The sequence below is a fragment of the Stegostoma tigrinum genome, chromosome 12 (genome assembly GCF_030684315.1).
Source record: "Stegostoma tigrinum isolate sSteTig4 chromosome 12, sSteTig4.hap1, whole genome shotgun sequence".
Taxonomy (NCBI): Eukaryota; Metazoa; Chordata; class Chondrichthyes; order Orectolobiformes; family Stegostomatidae; genus Stegostoma; species Stegostoma tigrinum.
The window spans coordinates 42,669,902-42,682,812 of NC_081365.1; the positions used below are offsets into that span (position 1 = coordinate 42,669,902).

General features: G+C 39.9%; 1 protein-coding gene across 3 annotated transcripts in view; it reads right to left on the reverse strand.

Annotated features, from left to right (window-relative positions):
• Window positions 1-12,911, reverse strand: part of kdm6a (lysine (K)-specific demethylase 6A) — a 221,999-nt gene that overhangs the window by 126,959 nt on the left and 82,129 nt on the right. The window lies entirely within an intron of this gene.

Genomic DNA, 12,911 nt, shown 5'->3' on the forward strand with positions numbered 1-12,911 from the left:
ATGAGACCACTTACCAATGAACACCTGCAGAATGTTGCCACGTAGATGGTCAGCAATGAAGTTTTCACTTCAAAGGTTACTGCATCATCAAATACAGTTCGCACAGAAGTACTAAATAAGGGATGCAATCAAGGGTGGCAGTGGCTAATTTTGGATTCCAACCATGAAAGGAATGCTGATTGTGACATTACTGAAGTGGTGGCCAGAAGTGGAAAGGGAGCAAACAGTGGATATTTGGGAGGAATTGATAGAAACATAGAAAATAGGACCAAGTAGGCCATTCAGCCCTTTGAGCCTCTTCACCATTCAGGATGAAAATATGACAATCAGGGCTTTAGGACCGGTTGTGCAGAGCTAGTGTGGGTGGCAGCAACTTGTTGTTACAATGTGAAATCAAGAAAAACACTCCTACTCTTTTCAGTTCTACACTAATGTGCTTTTCTCCCCAACATAAACTTAGTTCTTTGGGAGAAGGTTACAGCTATTCCATTAAGTGTCTGCCAGGTGGAGAATTTCTACAAGTAATCTGTTGGCAGCCTATTACAAATGACTGTTCTTGTTCACTTCTAGTCTTCCTGCTACAGGAAAGATGTTGTGAAACTTGAAAGGGTGCAGAAAGAATTTACAAGCATGTAGTCAGGATAGGAAGGTTTGAGCTACACGGAGAGGATGAATAGGCTGGGGCTGTTTTCTGTACAGTGGAGGCTGAGGGGTGACATTAGAGAAGTTTATAAAATCATGCGGGGCATAGATTGGGTGACCAGCCAAGGTCTTCTCCCCAGAGTGGGGGAGTCCAAAATTAGAGGGCACAGTTTTAAGGTGAGAGGGAAAAGATTTAACAGGGAACTAAGAGGCAACAGTTTTCACGCAGAGGTAGCACATGTATGGAATGAACTGCCAGAGGAAGTGGTGGAAGCTGGTACAAGTTCAACATTTAAGAGGGATCTGGATGGGTGCATGAATAGGAGAAGTTTAGAGGGATATGGGCCAAATGCTGGCAAATGGGATTAGCTTAATTTAGGATATCTGGTCAGCATGGGCAAGTGGACTGAAGGGGCTGTTTCCATTCGAAAGAGGTCTATAACTCTATTCTGAGCAGGAGAAAGCTTGTTTATGTCATGTATTGTGCTCAGACTTGTTATCTCATGAACTGTAGTAGCAGTCCAGGTTAAAGAGTTTTCATACTTTATCTGTACTTTATTCCCAAATCAATTTCCCACGCTCAAAATTACTTTTAACAGAAGTTAGTTTATCTGTCATTTTTAAGCTTAACTATTAGGTCTTGCACAGATATACATTGCCAATTAATATCTTAGCATTTAAAATAGTCAGCACGGATCAAGTCAACACTAGCCAATACACAGGCAAAGTCAAAACCGAACTTCCAGTCAGCACACAGAACACTAAACAGAAAAGTAAAGAATTGGTTGCATCACTCAATGCTCTCCTCTCCCTAGCTATGCACAATATATACACCAAAATTTTCAGTTCTTCCCTTGGTAGTACATACACAGCACTAAGAACTTGTCTCTTAGTATTAAGAGTTGGGCGGTTTGAGATCAGTTTCCTAATGAAGGTAGTTGAGCATCTATAAGGAATTTTCAGACAGTTTACGTAATTCCATTTCTCAGTTCCTCTGACTCCATCATTTGTGTTCCGATGAAATATCTACTTTCTTCCTCAACCAAGGATTCCCCAGCACTGCTGTCAACAGGGTCCAACATCTCCTGCACGTCTACCCTGACAAACCCTCTTCCCTCCCACAACAGTGATAGTATTCCCCTTGTCCTTCTCTACCATCCTAACAGTATCCACATCTAGAATATCATCAGCTGCCATTTCCATCACCCTCCAGCAAGATGCCACCACCAGACACACATTCCCTTCCCCTTCCCTCCTTTATGTGCCTTCTGCAGGGAATGCTGTCTTCGGGACACCCTGGTCCATTCTTTCTTCACCCTCAACAACCTCACACCCAAAACCCCTCCTGCCCCACTGCACCTTCACTGTAACTGCCAAAGGTTTAACACCTCCCCATTTCAGTCCTCCGTCCTCAGTATCCAAGAACTTAAACATGTTTTCTAGGTGAAGCAACACTTCACCTGCACCTCCCACAATCTAGTCTACAGCAGTCACTGCTCACAATGTCATCTCCTCTACACTGGGGAAACGAAGCATAGACAGAGTGACCGCTTAGCCAAACATCTACATTCTGCAAACAAAAATGACCCTGAACTTCCAATTGCTTGCCACTTTAACACACCACCCTGTTCCCTGGCCAACATCTCTGCCTCTGGCTTGTTAGTGTTCCAGCAAAGCTCAGCAAAAGCTGGAAGAACAACAGCCCACTTTCCACCTGGGGTATCTACGGTCCTCAGGGCACAATTTGGAGTTCAAAACTTTTAGGGCCTAAACTTCCACTGTCCTAGCCTCATACCCCACACCCCACACACAAGGCTTTGTTATCACACTCCCTGCCACTACACACTACCTATTGTTAGTCACTAACAGTTTCCACTAACAGCTAGACACCCTCCCAGCCAGATAGTAATGCACTCCATTGTCTGTCCAACTGTTCTCTCTCTCTGGGTTCTATCCCCAACCATCGTTTACTCCTTACCCCATCCCCCAACTCTATCTTCTGCATATAAACCAACATTTTCCTTGCTGCCATCAGTTCCGAGGAAGGGTCACACAACCCAAAACGTTGACTCTGATTTTTCTTCAGAGGCCTTCTAAGCTTTTCCAACAACTCCTGTTTTGGCTCCTGATTTACAACATCCAGTTCTTTCAGTTTTTGTTACGTAATTGAGGAAGCAGTTTAGATGTAATACGTTAATTAGGCAAAAATGTGTACTGACCTTCTGGACTGTCAATACCAGTTTTAAAAACTATGAGAAATATTTTGTTTCAGCTATTTTGTTTTAAAAACAGTATGTGGCCACCAGGCATTTTGGACTTTACTTCCTGAACATTAGCTGCAATGGTTCAGTCTGAAAATTTATTGCTTACAACTAGAAATACTGCCTATATTAAGGTGAGATGCAAACTGAAACCTAGTATTACGGAGTAAATAAAAACAGAAGAGTGTTAAAATTGACTGTTCCCTAAACACGTGATTCCTTTGTCAGTCGTTAATAAAATTCATATCAGAAATACATCGAGTCACTGATTTTAATAAGACTTTCTGCAAGAGCTTTCATAAGAGTTATTTCATTTTTGTCAAGGGAATGAGCAGAGACTTTGTGTATATTTAAGGCTGAGATAGATTCTTGATCAATGGAGTTACAGGAAATATGCAGGAAAGTGGATGTGTGGAACGTCAGATCAGTCACAATCCTTCTGAATGGTGGAGGAGGGTCAAGGGGCTGAACAGCACAATCAGTTCCTATTTATGCTCAAATATATGCTCAATAATTTATAAATGAAATTAGTTTTTAAAAATATAGTCCAGTTTGGGGTTCAATACCATGATGGTGAGCTCAACAGCCCCATTAATTGCTAACTGGGAATTATTTGTGCAGTCTTTCCTACTCACTTCAAAAGGCTGTTACTTAAACTTAAATTATTTTTGCTATTTTATATATGTTTGTGTTCCACTAAAAATTCTGACTTATCTCCAGAAGTCAAAAATGAGATTTGACAATCTGCAGCAACACACGTGCTGATGCTCTAAACAAAAAGCTACTAAGGAGCTACTGTGTATGTGAGGTGGCACAGCGCTCAATTCCTTTCTCATCAGTGGCAGCAGTTTCACATTTCATTTGAAGGCTGTTCCTGCAAACCTTTAAAATCAGGATCTCTCTAAAATTATTTTTTCTAGTACTTCTTGTAAGCCCTGCTGCAGCAAGTTAGGGAGGAAATTACGGGGCCCCTAGCAGAAATATTTGTATCATCCATAGCCATGGGTGAGGTATCAGATGACTGGAGGGGCTAATGTTGAGCCTTTATTTAAGGTAGGCTGTGAGGAGATGCTGAGGAACTATAGGCCTGCGGTCTGATATTGGTGGTGTACAAGTTGTTGGAGGTGATTCTGAAAGATAGACTTTATGGAAAGGCAAGGAATGATTAGAGGTAGTCAGCATGGTTTTGAGAGAAGGAAGTCATGTCTCACAAACTTGATTGAGATTTTTGAGGAAGTAACCAAGAAGACTCTAGTAAAGCTTCTGACAAGGTTCCACATGGCAGGCTATTTAGTGAAGTTAGATTACATGGGATTCACAGTGAGCTTGCCAACTGGATACAAAATTGGCTTTAGTTGGAGACAGGGTTGTGATAAAGGATTGTGTTTTGGACTAAAGGCCTGTGACCAGCAGAATTCCAAAGTGATGAGTACTGGGTTCACTTTTGTTTGTCATTAACACAAATTATTTGGATGAGAATATAGGAGTAATGGTTATTAAGTTTGTGGACGACACCGAAATTGGTAGTATAGTGGACAGTGAATGTGGTGATCAAAGGCTACAAAAAAAACTGGGTCAATGGGGTGAGGAGTGGCAGACTAAATGCGAGATAATGCATTTTGGTAAAACAAAGGAGGGTGAGACTTATACAATTAATGGTAAAGCGCTGGGTAGTGTTGTTGAATTAAGAAACCTGGGGCTCAGGTACGTAATTCTCTAAAATGTGTCTCACAGGTACACGGAATGGTTAAGGCAGGGTTTAGCACGCTTGCCTTCATTGTTCAACCGCTGAATGTAGGAATTGGGACGTCATGTTGAGGCTATATAGGACGCTGACGAGGTCAATGCTGTTTGCCCTGTTATAGGAGGGATATTATTAAACTGGGCATGGTAAGGAAAAATTTATCACGATATTGCCAGGAATGGAGGGTTTGAGTTATAAAACTTGGCTGGGACTTTTTTCCATTGTAACGTAGGGAGGTTCAGGGTGATCTTATTGAGGTTTATAAAATCATGAAGAGCATAGATAAGGTTTTCTCTCTAAAATGGTCGAAGTTCAAATTTAGGGTGCATATTTAAAAATATGGAAGGAGAAAGACTTCTTTTTAAAAAAGTCATAGACCATGAAAACAGCTGCTTTGGGCCAACCAATCCATGCTGAACATAATCCCAAATTAAACTACAGGTAGTTCTTCTATAATGCAATAGTTACATTCTTGTGAGACTTTGTGCTATAAAAAAATCATGCTATGGGGAATCACTACAGAAAATCACTATACCTCTACAGCTGAAAGTTCATGTTATTCAAACAACATCCACTATTGATCAATCACGTTAGAGCTAACTGCCTTTAACAAAACACACATTATAGCATAACTAGCTATAGTCCAACTTGCCTGGTCCGAGCCCATATGCGTCCAAACCATTGCTGTTCATGTATTTTAAAAATGTCTTTTGAACATTGTAACTGCACCCACATACACCACTTCCTCAGGAAGTTTATTCAACATGCGAACCAACTTTTGTTTAAAAATAAACTTGTCCCTCAGATTTTTTAAAAAAAGTTTCTCCTCTCACCTTAAAAATGTGTTCCCCCAGTCTTGAAATCCCCCACCCTAGGGTAAAAGACAACTACGATTAACTCTATCTATATCCTTTATAAACTTCTACGGTCACCATTCAACCTCCTATGCTCCAGTGGAAAATGTCCCAGCCTATCCAGCTTTTCTTCATAACTTAAACCTTCTACACGGGCAACATCCTGGTAAATCTCTTCTGAACCCTCTCCAGCTTTATTATATCCTTCCTACAACAGGACAACCAGAATGGGACACAAAATTCCAGAAGATGCCTCACCAATGGATGTGAGTTTGCTCGCTGAGCTGGAAGGTTAGTTTTCAGACGTTTCGTCACCATTCTAGGTAACATCATCAGTGAGCCTCCGACGAAGCGCTGGTGTTATGTCCCGCGTCCTATTTATCTGTTTAGGTTTCCTTGGGTTGGTGATGTCATTTCCTGTTCTTTTTCTCAGAGGATGGTAACATATTGGCTCCAAATCAATGTGTTACCATCCTCTGAGAAAAAGAACAGGAAATGACATCACCAATGCAGGAAATGACATCACCAACCCAAGGAAACCTAAACAGATAAATAGGACGCGGGATATAACACCAGCGCTTCGTCGGAGGCTCACTGATGATGTTACCTAGAATGGTGACGAAACGTCTGAAAACTAAACTACCAGCTCAGCGAGCAAACTCACATCCAGAAACTCAACCTGAGCTCCAAATCTTCTCAAAACTCACTATGCCTCACCAATGTCCTGCACAACCTCAACATGGCTTGAGGGGCAACTTTTTTTTAATATATAAACCAAGTATGGTAGATGAGAGTAAACCGGTTGATGTGGTGTATATGGATTTCAGCAAGGCATTCGATAAGGTTCCCCACAATAGGCTATTGTACAAAATGTGGAGGAATGAAATTGTGGGGGATAAAGCAGTTTGGATCGGAAATTGGCTTGCTGAAAGAAGACAGAGGGTGGTAGTTGATGGGAAATGTTCATCCTGGAGACCAGTTACTGGTGGTGTACCGCAAGGGTCGGTGTTGGGTCCACTGCCGTTTGTCATTTTTATAAATGACCTGGATGAGGGCGTAGAAGGATGGGTTAGTAAATTTGCAGACGACACTAAGATCGGTGGAGTTGTGGATAGTGACGAAGGATGCTGTAGGTTGCAGAGAGACATAGATAAGCTGCAGAGCTGGGCTGAGAGGTGGCAAATGGAGTTTAATGCAGACAAGTGTGAGGTCATGCACTTTGGTAGGAGTAACCAGAAGGCAAAGTACAGGGCTAATGGTAAGATTCTTAGTAGTGTAGATGAGCAGAGAGATCTCGGTGTCCATGTACACAGATCCTTGAAAGTTGCCACCCAGGTTGACAGGGCTGTTAAGAAGGCATACAGTGTTTTAGCTTTTATTAATAGAGGGATCAAGTTCCGGAACCAAGAGGTTATGCTGCAGCTGTACAAAACTCTGGTGCAGCCGCACTTGGAGTATTGTGTACAGTTCTGGTCACCGCATTAGAAGAAGGATGTGGAAGCTTTGGAAAGGGTGCAGAGGAGATTTACTAGGATGTTGCCTGGTATGGAGGGAAGGTCTTACGAGGAAAGGCTGAGAGACTTGAGGCTGTTTTCATTAGAGAGAAGAAGGTTGAGAGGTGACTTAATTGAAACATATAAAATAATCAGAGGGTTAGATAGGGTGGATAGGGAGAGCCTTTTTCCTAGGATGGTGACGGTGAGCACGAGGGGGCATAGCTTTAAATTGAGGGGTGAAAGATATAGGACAGATGTCAGAGGTAGTTTCTTTACTCAGAGAGTAGTAAGGGAATGGAACGCTTTGCCTGCAACGGTAGTAGATTCGCCAACTTTAGGTACATTCAAGTCGTCATTGGATAAGCATATGGGCATACATGGAATAGTGTAGGTTAGATGGGCTTGAGATCGGTATGACAGGTCGGCACAACATCGAGGGCCGAAGGGCCTGTACTGTGCTGTAATGTTCTATGTAAGGAAGAACTGCCAGAGGAAGAGGTGGGTGCAGGTACAGTTGCAACATTTAAAAGATATTTGGATAAATATATCAATAGGAAAGGTCTGGAGGGATATAGGCCAAGTGTAGCCAGGTGAGACTAATTTAGGTTAGGAACATGGTCGGTATGATTTAGTTGGACTAAGGGTTTGTTTCCATGTTATATGATTCTGTGACTCTATCAGAAGCAATGGCAAGAATCAGGAAGAAAATTACGAACTGTAAACTGCCAGGTGAGCAGTTTTTTTTTCACTTGAACTGGCAGCCTTAAAAATGTGTGAAGTCCAACTATCCAATGGTCATACAGACACAGTTGTTTCAATAAAGCAGCCAGTTTTTTTGATTTCTCAACAATATGCCAAGAAAAGGGGATCAACATAATTTCAAATTGTGTGTGGTATTTCTTCACAGGAGCTTTTACTTGTACAGCACAGCTACAAAAAGTCAGTTTAAAAAATGTTGACAAAATAGAAAAGAATGGATGCCTGAAGGCCAAGCACTCTAATTATGTGACTTGCAAATCATACAAACTATTTTGACTTAACGCTTTTCACTGTCCAAAGTGTAAGTCAAACAGTCCTTACTGCGGCATTTTTAACAATGTTCATAAAATAATGTCAAAATCTGCAAATTCTATATTTCTGACATTAAATACAACTGAAAAGGGACACGATTACTTTCAATTATGGCATAACACAAAAACTGGAAAATATGCATTCATAATGTGATCCACAGATAAACATACAAAAACTGCCATTCCGCTTTCAGAAGTATCGTTTATCCCTTGAGCCAAAAGCACAAATAAATTCAAAAAATATTTTCTAAGGATCACTTCACTGCACAGGTTAGTTCAGATTTCTGTATGAATACCCATGCATCAGCTTAAAAATAACAAAACATTATTTGTTATCTACCAATGTTGCTGTAATGACAATGGTGCAGAATATTTGTCTGAACTTACCTTAAGGGAGGAAGAGAAAACTGAACCTGTCAGCTGAGACAGCTGTTACTATATATTCAGTTATAGCAGAATATTTGTACTTTGTTTAAAATTGCTCTTTGTTCAAATAAGCACAATCTGGAAAGCTACTTGTAAAAACGTTGCTGGAAGTCAGCCAACTTCCATTTGGGGTGGGGGGGGGGTGGAGACAGAAGAGGGGGAAGACAAAAGAGAGAAGCAGAATTGTCTTACTGCTGAGCTTGCCTGGATCCTCTCAAATCAAGATTCGTCTGTCTTTTAAGTCACAGGCCTCAGTAATAGAGCTACTCACCTCATGTGGTCATTAGGAGGTTATTAGACTGAAAACCATTGTAGGTATTATTTTCCATTATGCTTGTTCTAACAGCTTTCTTTTAAGAAAGGGAGGAATTTCAAAATTGAAACTGGGAGCAGAACAAAGTTTGGATGCAAGATGTTGCAAAGTTACTGCAATGCAATTCAGACCGAGTGACAAAACTGGCATGTGCTGTACACTCTGGTGAAATGAGTACCATGTGGGCTGAAAAACAATTTGTACTTCTTTGTGTCACCAAATAATTTAAATTTTTCTTCCAGCATTTGGGCTTAATTTTCAAGGGCTGAAATTAAAATTATAGCTTTTTGAGTGAACAATGTCAAAACTGCGGTCAGTACAATTTGACAACATTGCAGAAAGGGACCTCTGTAGATACTGCCTTGTGCTAACAATATCAGCTGTGAGAAAACTCCATTTTAAATACTGCAGGATGAGCAGCTTTTTAATATTATAGCTGAAATATTTTATATGATGGAAAGCAGTAGCCACTACTCCCACTCGCAACAGCAATGGAGTTATTCAAACTGTTGAATAAGTTAACATCACGAAGCTTGGTTTTGATGTGCTCATGAAGAAACAGCCTTTCAAAACATCGGGTTGTCTCAACAATGAACAGAGGTCATTTTTACAAGTTGGAATACAATTTATCAACTTTAGGAAGTCATACAACTATACAGTTTGGAAATAAGCCACGGGAGGAGCATTAAATCAGGAGTATTATTTCTTCAAACTGTCTATCTTTTCCATAATTGGAGGTTGTCTCTTCAGCAGCTGGGATTAGAGGGTGGGCTAATAGCAAAGCAAATCTCTGCAAATGCGAAGTTATGCACCTACATAGTGTTTCCACATGAACCTCAAGCTAAAGTCTGTTTAGGAACAAAGGACTTAGCAACAGCCCATTTGGCCCTTTCAGACTACTCAATATACCGATAAGATCATGGAAAATATGCCCTTTGTCTCAATTCTGCTTTCCTGCCTGCCTCCTATAATTCTAGACTCCTGCATTAATCAAAAATCTAACTCTGCCATGAATAAATGCAGTGGTCCAACATCTGCTCCTTTCTGCATAATATACTATCAGAAATAATTCTCATCTTGGTCTTGAAAAGGATGCTGATTATTCATTATCTTTTATTAGAGGACTTGTTCTTAGATTACAATAATTCTTTTTCATATTAGGAGTCTAAAACAACACAAAGTATACTAAATGTGGTTTTAAGGATACACTTATGCTCCCTTCCTCTTGCAATTAACAAGATTTTGCCCTCCTAATCACTTGCTGAACTTGTGTCTTAACTTCTGTGATTCCAAGACACCCAAATTCATTTGTACAGCCAGATTCCATAATTATTTTGCCCATTTAAGTAGTCTGCTGCTTTTTCTGTTCTTTCTGCCAAAATAGATGGGCCCACAACTTCTCATGTCATATGAATTTGGCGGGTAGACGGTCAGTTCATTGAACCTATGTGATATCCTATGCAGTAACTCTACCTCCTCTTAATAAATTACATTTTTACCCATGTTTCTGTTTTCAGCAAATATATTCAATCCCTTAATTGAATTCATTGATAAGATTGAGCAGTTGAGGACTCGGCATCAATCTCAATTACACTCAACTGGCTACAATCTGCTAATTGATAGAAGGCCACATCCCATCCCATCACTCTATGCAGCTCCAGTGCAAATAAGCCTTGCCTGCCCAACTTTTCCACAAATAACATCTTCCCAAAAATCAAATCTAGCACTCATGCATTTCTCAAAAAGGAGACCTAAATTGCACGCAGTATTTGTGACGTTGTCTCACCAATGCCCTGTGTAACTGAAGCAGGCCATATGCTTTTGTTTTATAAAAGCATGCCAGAAATAAACATTAGGTCTGACAGCAGCTTTAGAAAGAAAAACTGTTGGCATTTCAAGACCAGTGACTCTTTGTCAGAACTGATCCAATACAGAGGATTTTGGAAGATAGTTTGATGTTGCTTCATGTTCAGCATGTTAAGATTATGGGTTCATAAAGGGAATTTTCAACAAAGCAAAGTCCCATATACTTGAGATCCATACTGAAACATTCCAATTCAAATCCTAGTTTATGAAAGGGAGCTATTGTACAGAAAACAAAAATGGTGGTACCTAAAGCTTGTCCACATTGTGACAAGCTCTTTACAGTATTATCCTTTAAAAGTGACTGTTCAGCTACCTTCTTCTTGTACATACAATCTCCTGAGATGTACAGTCTGCTCAAGGTTCCAAGAATGGCTTTGTGAAATCTGAGGCTGTGTGTTCATGGACAAACTGGTCAGTTCATTTATAATTTGAGCAGTAGTTTCACAGAAGGACCTAATCTCAATTTTTGCCCAGAACTTTACAACACATCTTTATTAAAAATCTTCTCAAGCAAGAATACAAAAAATGTTAAACCTTTTGAGGTCAACCCTATTGTTAGACACAATTCTATGGCACAAGCAAAATCAGAAGAGTTCAATCCAGCCCCACATGTGCACTTGAAGTAGGTGGATTATTAGGACTCAGAACCTTAGGAAATTCTTGAAAACAAAAATAGAAATACAAGTTGCTGGAAAAGCTTACCAGTTTGGCAGCATCTGTGAAGAGAACTGAAAGTTAACGTTTCGGGTCCGGTGACCCTTCCTCAGAACCCTTGGGCAAGTTTTCCCTATTTCACTGAAGGACTGGAGGGCTATATGATACCTTCACTATTCTATCTAATTCAACACTAAGGATCAAGGTTTGATGAGTCCCGCAAAATTATTTTTAACAGATCTTCAATAGCTTGACCTATTACAATGTGGCAGCTTCATTTGATAGTTCAATGACTATAATTATTTAAAAAGACAATTAGAATTGCAGAGAACTGAAGGCAAATGTTGCACAACACCATTTTTTGATTCTAAGCAGACGTAGAGATTGTAAAGAATGGATGCTTATCAAGGTTACCAGGGCAAAGTTATTGCTGTATTGTCTGTAAGTCATCCTACAGGCACACAGAGTCAATGATAGAATGGTGGATATGAAAACCAGCGGTTCATGCATTAATAACAAATCTTGAAAAATGTTGAGCTTCTAAAGTGTTATTGCATTACAAGCATTCAGGCAAGTAGTGAACATTTCATAACACTCTTCACTTCAACTTTGTAGATAACTCAGGAGATGAGCCTCTCGTTACCAAGTACCCAGTTTCTGTTAGGGTTCTGTAGTCACGACTGGTCCTTTAAGTTAGACAACAATAATAAATTCCTGCCCCACCCCAAGATATTTAATATAGAGCACTCAGCCATAATAAAAAGTAGCTGGGAATTTTGTGAAGTTCATACAATAAGAATGTTTACAGCTAGTTGTCAAATGTGATACTAAAAGTAATTCTGACATGTCATGATTTGGTAAATTACTCATCAAGGTCAACTCGAGAAATGAGAAGACAACCCGAATAATTTTTGTCTTACTCATAACAAACACACACGCTGCCGTACCTCTTAATACACAGATTTTTTAAAGAAAAGTCAGGATTTTAAATCTCTCAATCCCAAAAGTTGCTAACCACACAAGAGCTTACATCACAATCTTCACATTCAATATACTGTCCTCTCCAAAAATTAGATTCTTTCAACGAACATTGCTCTTAAAGAAACTACAGTGGACTAAGTTATAATCTCATGGTTACACTGTTACTGCTTGCAGCTTATCAAAAGGGCACAAAAGAGGAAGCAAAAGCACAAACAGTATTATGTCCACTGATGAAAATTCGAGAAACTTTAATAAATAGTATACTACCCCGGTTCAATAATAATGGTATCAAACGTTAATATTCCAATTTCACCTCCACAGGAAGATGCATGAAGTTATAATCTTTACAAGAATAAAGCCACCACCTTGATCCTACAAAACAATCTCTCTGGATGGGATGGGGGAGGAGGAAAGAAGCAATGTTAAACTGACAAAACAGGGAAGCTGGGCATGACAGGCTGAAGACTTCACCAGTGAAGTTCAGCACTTAAGCTTTCAAAATTCAAAAAGGACATTAGGTACCTAAAAAAATGAAATCAAAATTATTTGCATTTTATAGGAACTCGGTTCCGATGTTCACATGACTTAATTGCCAATACATTCC